This window comes from Delphinapterus leucas, chromosome 8 (assembly GCF_059928025.1).
Source record: "Delphinapterus leucas isolate spDelLeu-1000000601 "Yukka" chromosome 8, BTC_Dleu_Yukka2, whole genome shotgun sequence".
NCBI lineage: Eukaryota > Metazoa > Chordata > Mammalia > Artiodactyla > Monodontidae > Delphinapterus > Delphinapterus leucas.
In genome coordinates, this window is record NC_143136.1 from 52991551 (window position 1) to 53002578 (window position 11028).

Genomic DNA, 11028 nt, shown 5'->3' on the forward strand with positions numbered 1-11028 from the left:
GGGCACTGGGGTGGGGTGGGATAGGAGGATGTTGGAATCTCTTACTTACATCATGACTTCATAGGTGGGGATCTACAAATTGTCCTTCCCTTTCTTAGCTACATTATGTCTGTACTTACCTTGCAGAAGTTGCTCAAAGTTTCTGGGCATGAATATCTCTTCCTCCTAATTTCCACTTGATAAGGCTTTCCCCATCCTAATATTCTATTTTCCATTTCACTAGTCAACTGTGAGGGAGGGTGCTAGATATGGATGCTCATATTAATGTTACAGAAAATCAGCTATTACTCTTGAAATAAGTTTTCTTTGTCGAGCTCAGCTTACACTCAATAAAGTGTTTACTGTTTAAAAATCATAATAAGCCACATTTTTTTCTAATGCTTGCTTTCACATTATGACAAAGCTGTAAATGTGAATCTTTTCTCATTTTTTTAAAGTTCTCAAATCTTATTTCTACTGCTTTAGAATCTATTTAAGGTCCAGTGGTTTCTAAAAATACTTTGCTCTATTAACCTAAAATGATCTAGCATTACTCTATTACAATAGCAATAAAAACTAAGCCAGGTTTTTATACCTATTGAATTTTTTGTATTTTCAGCTATAGCCCAATCCCCCTGTAAAGCTGTTCATCACATTCAATAGGTAGTTATATATAGTGGAAATGGAGTCCCTCGATGATATAAAGCAATCTAAAAGGCATAAAAAATATTTTCAAGGAGCTCTCTTTCCAATTGAGGTTAAACAGATGTTGAATATGTTTTCTGGTTTAATCACTGTCAATACAGTGTGTTCAACAACTTTTTCCCATCCAGCTGAGAATGAAATTATCAGACTTTAAAATTTTCCCTTTTAAATCATTGGAGGTAATTGTTTTGTGATATGGAATTTTTATTTTAGATTATACATTGGTTTGCAAGATTTAATCAATTTTTTATATCTCTTAGTTCACTTTTTATGAATTTCCACTTAAACCGAAAGGATTAAAATGAGCTTTATTGCCAATTCCTTGTTAAAAATCAATTATGTTTAGACTATCTAGAACAACACTATAAAACCATTTACAATTGCAAATACAAAGGCAATAACAGCTTATGGAAGGGTTGGGGTGGGTCCTATTTGAGGCTCTAACAATAGTTGGGGGAAATCTCTAGGATTTACTTTAAAAAATTACAAAAAGTTATTTTCTGAGTTCTCCTGGAAAGACAGCATTTATGAGTGGTGGAAAGAGAGTAGGCATTCACCCAAGGATTAGGATTTAAGGCTTCCTGAAAGGAATTACCTCATTCGTACTGTAAAAATATCTCTTCTCCTGACCTGCAGAGGAATATCTAAATTCTAGCATTAGTTATTTACTTATTTGACCTGTGGGCAGATCTTTATGTCCCTCGCTCCCTCCCTTCCCATCTGTTTCCCTGTAGATAGATATAATCTGGAAGAGCAGATACTGTTTAGCAAAGGCATTAGGTATACTGAATAAAAACCTATTGAATTGGACTATTTTGTTTTGTGTTCCTCTCTTAAAATACTCTTGGGAGAGTTGAGATGTTAAGTCTCTGTCACGGTGGTTACCAAAATTTACTGGACATAAAAATCATCTCGGATGCCTGTTAAAATGCAGATATCCAGCCCTGCCCCTTGAGATTTTGATGCAGGTAATCCTTGGTCCACATTGACTGAAACTTCTTTGCAACATCTTAGTATGAACGTGGTTTATTACTTTCCTCTGGGAAAAGTTGAGAGTTCCTGAATGGAACCAAGAAAGAACAGCGTAGGTGAGAACGTGAGCTTAACCATTGCCTTTTCCTCCCAGTCTCATTATTCAGAGACGTGGCTAAGGGAGTAAATTTTAGAGTAGATGTGAAAGCGTCTTTCTTTTACTTCTGTGATTAAGCACATGGTGACCAACCACATAGCTTAGTAAGGTGGCCTTCTTCACTCCTCATACTCACTCCTTATACCCAAATAGTCAGCGAGTTGTCTGGTTTCCCTTACTCAGTGATGCTATAGTCTTTTCCTTATCTCCATGCCACCACCGTTTTTGTTTCTAGTCGTGGCATTGCTGCTAGACTATTGCAACGGAGTAGCCTGCTTGTGGTCTTGCCCTACTCTTCATCCCCAGTCCTCTCTGATGCATCAAACTGCTGATGAATCAGATTTCAAGAAAGCAGATCTGATTAGCTCATTCTTCTGCTGTGAGTCCTTATAAAGATCTTCTCTAATTTCAGGATAAAATTTAAATGTCTGAGCCATCTGTGATGGAATACCTGCCTACTGATCCACTTCTCCACTGACCTCCAGCCACCCTGAACTATGTCCACATCCCTGGACAAAACTCATTTCTCCACATCCACAGACCTTGGCTTTCTGCCCTTCTCTTTGCTTGGAGCGCCAAACACTCACCAAAGAACACTGACTAATATCTACTCATTCTCTAGAATCATAATCTGGCCATGACGGGGATCAGAGCAGGCCACCCCCAATATGCCACTTGGTGTACTGATTAGTTTAAATTAAAGTTACTTGAGAAACAGCCAATGCAAGAAGGATACTCTGACCCTCCTTTGCCCCCCTGAAAGGAGAAAATAAATCTCCCATGTGAAAGGTAACTTCCCTGTACCAGGAGGTACAGAGACATCCTTATCACCAGAGATGGGGAATTCAAATCTGAGAAGGCTGTATAAACAAACCTTGTTTCTTGCAATCCCAAACTTATTTTTCTTGTCAATTCCTCACAAATTTATTGTTTCTTGGTATAAAAGGTACCTGCTTTAGTCACTACTTTGAATCATATACCTATAAGGCCTTTATACATAAGAAACTAATTTTTTCTCCTGTTAATATGCCTTGTGTCAATTTAATTATTAGACTAGCCAAAAGAACCAAGAAGCAAAGGGGGAAATTTTCCCTTCCCCAATAGCCTCTAGATTAATACATCAAGGAAATTTCTACGTGAATTAAAAACTATGAACTTAATTCTCAAACCTTCATATGATTCTGTAATCAGAACAGCAAAGAAATATTGCTGCCTTTGGAAAATTTTTAGTGACTATACAAAATATTAACTCTAAGTCCTGGAATTACAAATTATTATTTCTCCTTTATGATATTCTGTATGTTCTAAGTTCTATGGTCTAGATATTTACTAATTTTATGAAAAAGTAATTATAATTTTTTGATGAATGACTAACAGCACAAGAATCTGTCATTTCTATGTCACTTCTTTCATGGGGTTGCAAGTTCATCATACATATTCACTCATTTGTAATTTGACACGCTTCTCAGCTAGGTTGGGAACTGACTTATTCTCACTTCATAGGCATAAAGAGTAACTTGATAATAATATATCAGGGAACCCATGGCAGAGTGGTCCTAGGAATGTTTGCCCATCATCCTCTCAGCAAACCACTGGCAAAGTTTCTAGAAACTCAATCAGTTATCAAGTTACTACCATTTATTAAGCAAGCCAAGTGGTACCGGTCTCTGGATCAGGATATCCAGGGGTAAAGAGGCCTTTTCAAACTGCAGACATAGTCCCTGCCCATCCACCCTTATCCTCCCACATCACTTAGCAGAGACACCACAGTTAAAACTACATAACCCATTTAAAGTGTTCTAGGCAGTCACAGTTCCTGATTACAAACAACAGAAACAATACTGGCTAAATTGAGCAGAAAAGGAACACGTTGGAAAGCTCTTGCATAGCTCACAGAACTCATCAAAAGTGTGAAGAACCAAACTCTGAAAAGAGAACACAGCAGATTCAGACTGCAGCCGTGATCTGCTTGGGCCACCAGCTGTAAATTCTACAATAGCTGTTTCACTGCCCTCTACCTGCTCTCCATCACAGAGGGAGAACCAAACTCTCTCAGTGTCTGAGTGCCTTCAGGAGTCTAAATGCCCTGAAGTTGTGGACAGTGGGTGAGCTGAGTTCATACGCTCACCACCTCTATGAACAGGGAGCCGGGGATTCTCCTGGAACAGGAAATGAGTTCCAGCGCTAGGCAGAATTAAAAGACAACAATGCTTGCCACACAAAGTGCCATGCTGAACCAACAAATGCAGTCGTACAAACTGACAAACTGTAGCCCAGAGCCCAGGGAAAATGATGGCTTGTGATAGGATCTTCCCTCTGGGGTTGGTCATCTGCTTAGAGAAGAGATGGTGAAGATGCTTGTGAAACTGTCTCAAGGAAGAATAAGGAATAACAGAAAAGAAAAAAAAAAGTAGGAAGGAATGAAGGAAATTTGAATGCCAAGAAATACAGAGAGGGAGATGTGGTCAAGGATAGAATGTAAAGAGACCTGAGATGTAGGAAGAAAGATGCTGGAGGAAGGCATGTGAGGGCAAATGACCAAACAGAACGAACCACACACACACACACACACACACACACACACACACACAAGTTGTAGATCCTTGCTCTCTACAGTCATAATATTATTAGGTTAATTAATGAAGATTCGAAGATCAGAGAATTAGTACTCCTCAGGACGTATTACGTAGGCACTCAGTCATGCTTGTTAATATGGGGCAGGCTCATTGAATGCGGCAGCAGCTTTCCAGATTGCCATTTTCTCCTGCAGCGGACCTGGGCCTACGCTCCAGCAACCACGCCTAAGGGACCTGCAGTTGGCATTAATCTTGGCACCACCTATTCTTGTGTGGGTGCCTTCCAGCATGGAAAGGTGGAAATAATTGCCAATGATCAGGGGAACCGAGCTACCCCAAGCTATGTCGCCTTTACTGATACCGAACGATTGATTGGTGATGCTGCAAAGAACCAAGTCGCAATGAATCTCACCAACACGGTTTCTGACGTCAAACGCCTCACTGGACGAAGACTTGACGATGCTGTTGTCCAGTCTGATACGAAGCACTGGCCCTTCATGGTGGTGAATGATGCAGGCAGGCCTAAGGCTTGAGTAGAATACAAGGGAGAGACAAAAAGTTTCTATCCAGAGGAGGTGTCATCCATGGCTTTGACCAAGATGAAGGAAATAGCAGAAGCCTACCTTGGGAAGACTGTTACCAATGCTGTTGTCACAGTACCCGCTTGCTTTAATGATTCTCAACGTCAGGCTACCAAAGGTGCTGGAACTATTGCTGGGCTCAATGTACTTAGAATCATCAATGAGCCAACTGCTGCTGCTGTTGCCTACGGCTTAGACAAAAAGGTCGGAGCAGAAAGAAATGTGCTGATCTTTGATTTATGTGGTGACACTTTTGATGTGTCAATTCTCACTATTGAGGATGGAATCTTTGAGGTCAAATCTACATATACCCACTTAGGTGGAGAAGACTTTGACAACGAAATGGTCAACCATTTCATTGCAGAGTTCAAGCACAAGCACAAGCAGGACATCAGTGAGAACAAGAGGGCTGTCCGTCGCCTTCATACTGCTTGTGAGCATGCTAGGTGCACTCTCTCTTCCAGCACCCAGGCCAGTACTGAGATTGATTCCCTCTGTGAAGGAACTGACTTCTATACCTCAATTACCCGTGCCCGACTTGAAGAACTGAATGCTGACCTGTTCCGTGACACACTGGACCCTGTCGAGAAAGCCCTTCAGGATGCCAAGCTAGACAAGTGTCACATCCATGATATTGTACTGGTGGGTGGTTCAACCCACATCCCCAAGATTCTGAGACTTCTACAGCCTTCTACTGATGAGGCTGTTGCTTATGGTGCAGTCATTTTATCTGGAGACAAATACGAAAATGTTCAAGACTTGCTGCTGTTGGATGTCACTCCTCTTTCCCTTGGAATTGAAACTGCAGGTGGAGTCATGACTGTCCTCATCAAGCGCAACACCACCACTCCCACCAAGCAGACGCAGATGCAGACCTTCACAACCTACTCTGGCAACCAGCTCAGTGTACACTCATTCAGGTTTATGAAGGTGAGCGTGCCATGACCAAGGATAACAACTTGCTTGGCAACTTTGAACTCACAGGCGTGCCTCCTTCCCCCCATGGTGTTCCTCAGATTGAAGTCACTTTTGATAATGATGCCAATGGCATCCTCAATGTCTCTGCTGTGGGTAAGAGCACAGGAAAAGAGAACAAGATTACCATCACTAATGACAAGGGCCATTTGAGCAAGGAAGACACTGAACGCATGGTTCAGGAAGCAGGGAAGTACAAAACTGAAGATGAGAAGCAGCGGGGTAAGGTGTCTTCGAAGAATTCTCTTGAATCCTATGCTTTCAACGTGAAAGCTACTGTTGAGGATGAGAAACTTCAAGGATAAGAATCAGACTGCAGAGAAGGAAGAATCTGAACATCAATCAGCAGAAGGAGCTGGAAAAAGTCTGCAACCCCATCATTACCAAGCTGTACCAGAGTGCAGGAGGCATGCTAGGAGGAATGCCTGGGGGCTTCCCTGGTGGTGGAGTTCCTCCATCTGGTGGCGCCTCCTCTGGGCCCGCCATTGAAGAGGTTGATTAAGTCAGCCTAGCATAGGTTTAGCATTGTTCCACAAAACACTGAAGGACCCAAATTTGTAGCAAATTCCATGGCAGTTTTAAAGTTGAGCTGCTATAGCAAACTGGGCATTCTTGATACTTGAACATGGAATGTGCACACAGGGAAAGGAAATAACATTGCACTTTATAAGCACTGTATTATAAGTGGAAAATACAATGTCTTAAATAAAACTGTATTTAAAATTGGCACCATAAAAAAGGGGGCAATTCATAAATATTAGTTATGTAAACATGCTACCTGTTAAATAATAACAAACTCTATTAGTTATTTGTTTTTCTATTTTTTTAATTTCTTTAATTTCTTTTTTGGCTGCGTTGGGCCTTCGTCGCTGCATGTGAGCTCTCACTAGTTGTGGCGAGCAGGGGCCACTCCTCGCTGCGGTGCGCGGGCCTCTCACTGCAGCGGCCTCCCTCGTTGCGGAGCATGGGCTCCAGGTGCCCAGGCTTCAGTAGTTGTGGCACGCGGGCCCAGCAGCTGTGGCTTGCGGGCTCCAGAGCGCAGGCTCAGCAGTTGTGGAGCACGGGCCCAGCTACTCCACGGCACGTAGGATCCTCCCGGACCAGGGCTCGAACCCGTGTCCCCTGCACTGGAAGGCGGATTCCCAACCACTGCGCCACCAAGGAAGCCCTAGTTATTTGTTATTAAAGGATCAGGATAACCTCCTTTACCTAAAGTCAACTATTTAAAGATATGAATCATCTCTACAGGAATACCTTCAGGGGACAACTAGATTAGTGTCTGATTGAAAAACTAGCCAAGTGGACACATAAAACTCACCATCACCGACGTGCGGTGAATAAAAAAATAAAAAAGCCTTAGCAGAGCTGGAATAACAAGTCAGCAAGGTTGAACACTAAGGCCTCTGCAGAGTGGCAAGGGTGACTCTAGGAGCAAAGGAGTGTTTTCTAGATACACAATGTAATTTTAAGCAAGGCAGATCTACCTTGGGATTGGTTTTAAAAAGAGAGCTGCATTTGAGAATCTCATATACTGTATCTCTGGCGAGGTATTAACAAGAACAACAGAAGCAGACCCCACTGACTAGCTTCTCACTACGCTGTGCCCCGTGCTAAGCATAACCTCATTTAGTCTCACAAAACCCCTGTGGGTTAAGATCACTAGTGCTTCCTTTTACCACTGAGGAAACCAAAGCATAGAGGGGCCAACTCTTGTCTAGTAAACTAACATGTGTTGAATACCTGTGACGTGGTAGACACATCGCTGGGGCTTTGCATTACTCTATGTTTAGTAACCAGAAAGGAATGGATTCAAATACAGGTTTTTCCACTCAAAGCCCATATTTGTTCCACCGCTTGGTAGAATATCAACAATCACTTTTCACCCAGCAGGCTCCTGACAGAAAAGAGGAAGAATTAATACAAAGTGATGATGGGAGGGCAAGGGTATTGCTTATTTGTAACTGGCCAGACAAGAGAGAGGGCAGGTCACTGTGTCAGCTTTCAGGTTACCAAAAATAAACAGAGACTTAAGAAGTGAGCAGTGTGGCTGGCCCCTGAGTAGGGGTTTGTATAATGAGCATAATGTGTGTCTGTGTGTGCGCCAGCATGCAAGTGTGCATATACGCATAGTATCACTTAAGTGAACAATAGGCATCCTCTTACACTACTGCTTTACTAACTAAGTACAGTACAGTATAGTGGTCCCACTTACCTGCAGGGGATACGTTCCAAGACCCCCAGTGGATGCCTGAAACAGCGGATAGCACCCAACCACATTTTACTGTGTCTTTTCCTATACATACCTATGATCAAGTTTATTTATAAATTAGGCACAGTAAGAGATTAACAACAATAACTAATAATAAAATAGAAAAAAATATAATATACTGTAATAAAAGTTGTGTCAATGTGGTCTCTCTCTCAAAATATTTGAGTGTACAAATTTAAGGCTATTTCCATCTTAACTAAGTACTCATCACGCATTGTGGCTATAACTTTTGCATTTTGAGCTGTAACAGCAAAACTAGCATGAATTTCTCTTCCCTTCTTCACAATTTCATGGATAGAAGATTCTTTGTTATTTTAATATTATTTATTTATTTTTGGCCGTGTCAGGTCTTAGTTGTGGCATGTGGGACCTTTGTTGAGGCATGCGGGATCTTTCCTTGAGACGCTCAGGCGTCTCTCTAGTTCTGGCGTGCAGGTTTTCTCTTCTCTAGTTGTGGCATGCAGGCTCCAGGGCACGTGGGCTCTGTAGTTTATGGCACACGGGCTCTAGTTGAGGCACACGAGCTCAGCAGTTGTGGCACGCAGGCTTAGTTGCTCCACGGCATGTGGGATCTTAGTTCCCTGACCAGGGATCGAATCTGCGTCCCCTGCATATTAAAGCAGATTCTTTACCACTGGACCACCAGGGAAGTCCCAAGAAAATTCATTCTTACAGTAGATCTTAGCAACCTCCGCAAACAATTTTTTTTCTTTCCTTATTAAGGTTAGAACTTTCACCTTTTCACTTAGAGGAAGCACTTTACTATGGCTTCTCCTCGGCTTATTTGAATTGCCAGCATCACAACTCTCGAGGCCATTATTTCGTAAAATAATGATAACTTGAACACAAGTACTTGGATACCAAAAATAAGTGGAGAACTAAGGAGTGTGCAGTGTATCCCCTGAGGAGGATTTGTGTGACAGTCCATCCGATAACCAAGATGGCTACTAAGTGACCAACAGGCAGGATATACTGGATAAAGGGGTGATTCTTGTCTGGGTGGGATGGATAAGGACAGTGCGAGAGATCATCACACTACTAAGAACAGCACACAATTTAAAACTTATGAATCATTTATTTCTGGTACTTTCCATTCAATATTTTCAGACCTTGGTTGACCAAACCTGGTAACTCAAACTGCAGAAAGAGAAACCACAAATAAGAGGGGACTACAATAGCTAATATATGACAGAGGAGTGATAATAACAATAGTAATAGAGGAATAATTTTTAACTGTAATGTCAAAACACATAGGTTTTCCATATTCTTTCATGGAATGTACCACATGTATTGTTACTAATAATAAAGTACTAAAACTTAATTGAATAATTTAGTTTCCTTCTTAGATCAGAGCAGATACAAGGTTATACCTATAATATGGCTCTCTCTGGGTTTGGTCAGTCTGAGTTTAGTCAGAAAAACAGAGCCCCTGCAATTATTCTAGGAATAAAGGATTCAATATAGAAATTAAGGTTTATACAAATGTGGCAGGAACTGGACAGTTGTAGGCACTGGAACAAAGAAACAATCACTAGTGATTTCAAAGCCCTGGAATGGCTGGGAAAGTTGGGCTTGTGGTCAGTCCAAGAATATGTCTTGTCTGGCCACCTGGCCTGCAAAGCGGGAGCTGGTGGGAAAGTCTCTGATGCTGCTTCATCTGGTGGCTTCCCAGGATAATGGATTTCTCTTTCCTTTCTCCCTTTGCCTCCCAAACCTTCCACAAGTACATTTCTTCAGCAAGCTAGTCTGAAACCAGACAGGAAAGGGGATCTGGGAAACAAGTCCCCAGTGTCAGAAGGGAGTAGTGGTGATGCTGAGTCAACACCCCACTGGAGTTATGATATCTACTTTCTTAAGAGGGAGAGAAAGTGTGAAGTTAAAGCTAAGACACCAAGAATTGCATACAAGGGGCTATCACCTGTATGAATGTGTCCTTAACAATAAAGGAAAAATAAAAAGAGTTTGAGACATCTGTGATGAGATGTGTGCCTGAGTGGCCTCTGACTACTGAAGGCTGCTGTAGAGCCAATTGAAATATATCTGGATCATCTCTTTCCATAGAGTGAGGTCACTTTTTTAGTTTTAATTTTTTCATGCTGGACACCACAGAGGGAGAAAAGGAAGGTGATCAAATCAACCTATATGTCTTCTGACATCATCAACCTCAGGAGAAAAATAAGAATGAGCCATCATATCATCACCTGTAGAAGACTCTATCCCAAGAGCCTCACCTGCATAAATTCCCCTTGTGACACTGATGCTGAATAGGCCAGGTTGCTTTTCCACCACTGCTCTGATAGGACACTGAAAACCTGGGCAATTTAGCTCACTTATAAAACTAGCACCATAAAGAAAATCATTTAAAAGCAGCACTAAAAATTCAGGGTATACTCCCTTACACAGATGAAAACTTACGACCTTTTATTTATTCTTATTTTTATCTTTTTTACATCTTTATTGGAGTATAATTGCTTTACAATGGTGTGTTAGTTTCTGCTTTATAACAAAGTGAATCAGTTATACATATACATATGTTCCCATATCTCTTCCCTCTTGCGTCTCCCTTCCTCCCACCCTCCCTATCCCACCCCTCTAGGTGGTCACAAAGCACCGAGCTGATCTCCCTGTGCTATGCGGCTGCTTCCCACTAGCTATCTACCTTACGTTTGGTAGTATATATATATCCTCTGGTAGGACAGTGCGAGAGAGAGAGACAAACTCTCTCGCTTTGTCACAGCTTACCCTTCCCCCTCCCCATATCCTCAAGTCCATTCTCTAGTAGGTCTGTGTCTTTAATCCTGTCTTACCCCTAGG

General features: G+C 41.8%; 1 pseudogene; it reads left to right on the forward strand.

The window, feature by feature from the left end:
* Positions 1 to 4416: 4416 nt before the first annotated feature.
* On the forward strand, positions 4417 to 6829 carry LOC111172926 (heat shock cognate 71 kDa protein pseudogene; annotated as a pseudogene).
* Positions 6830 to 11028: the final 4199 nt, after the last annotated feature.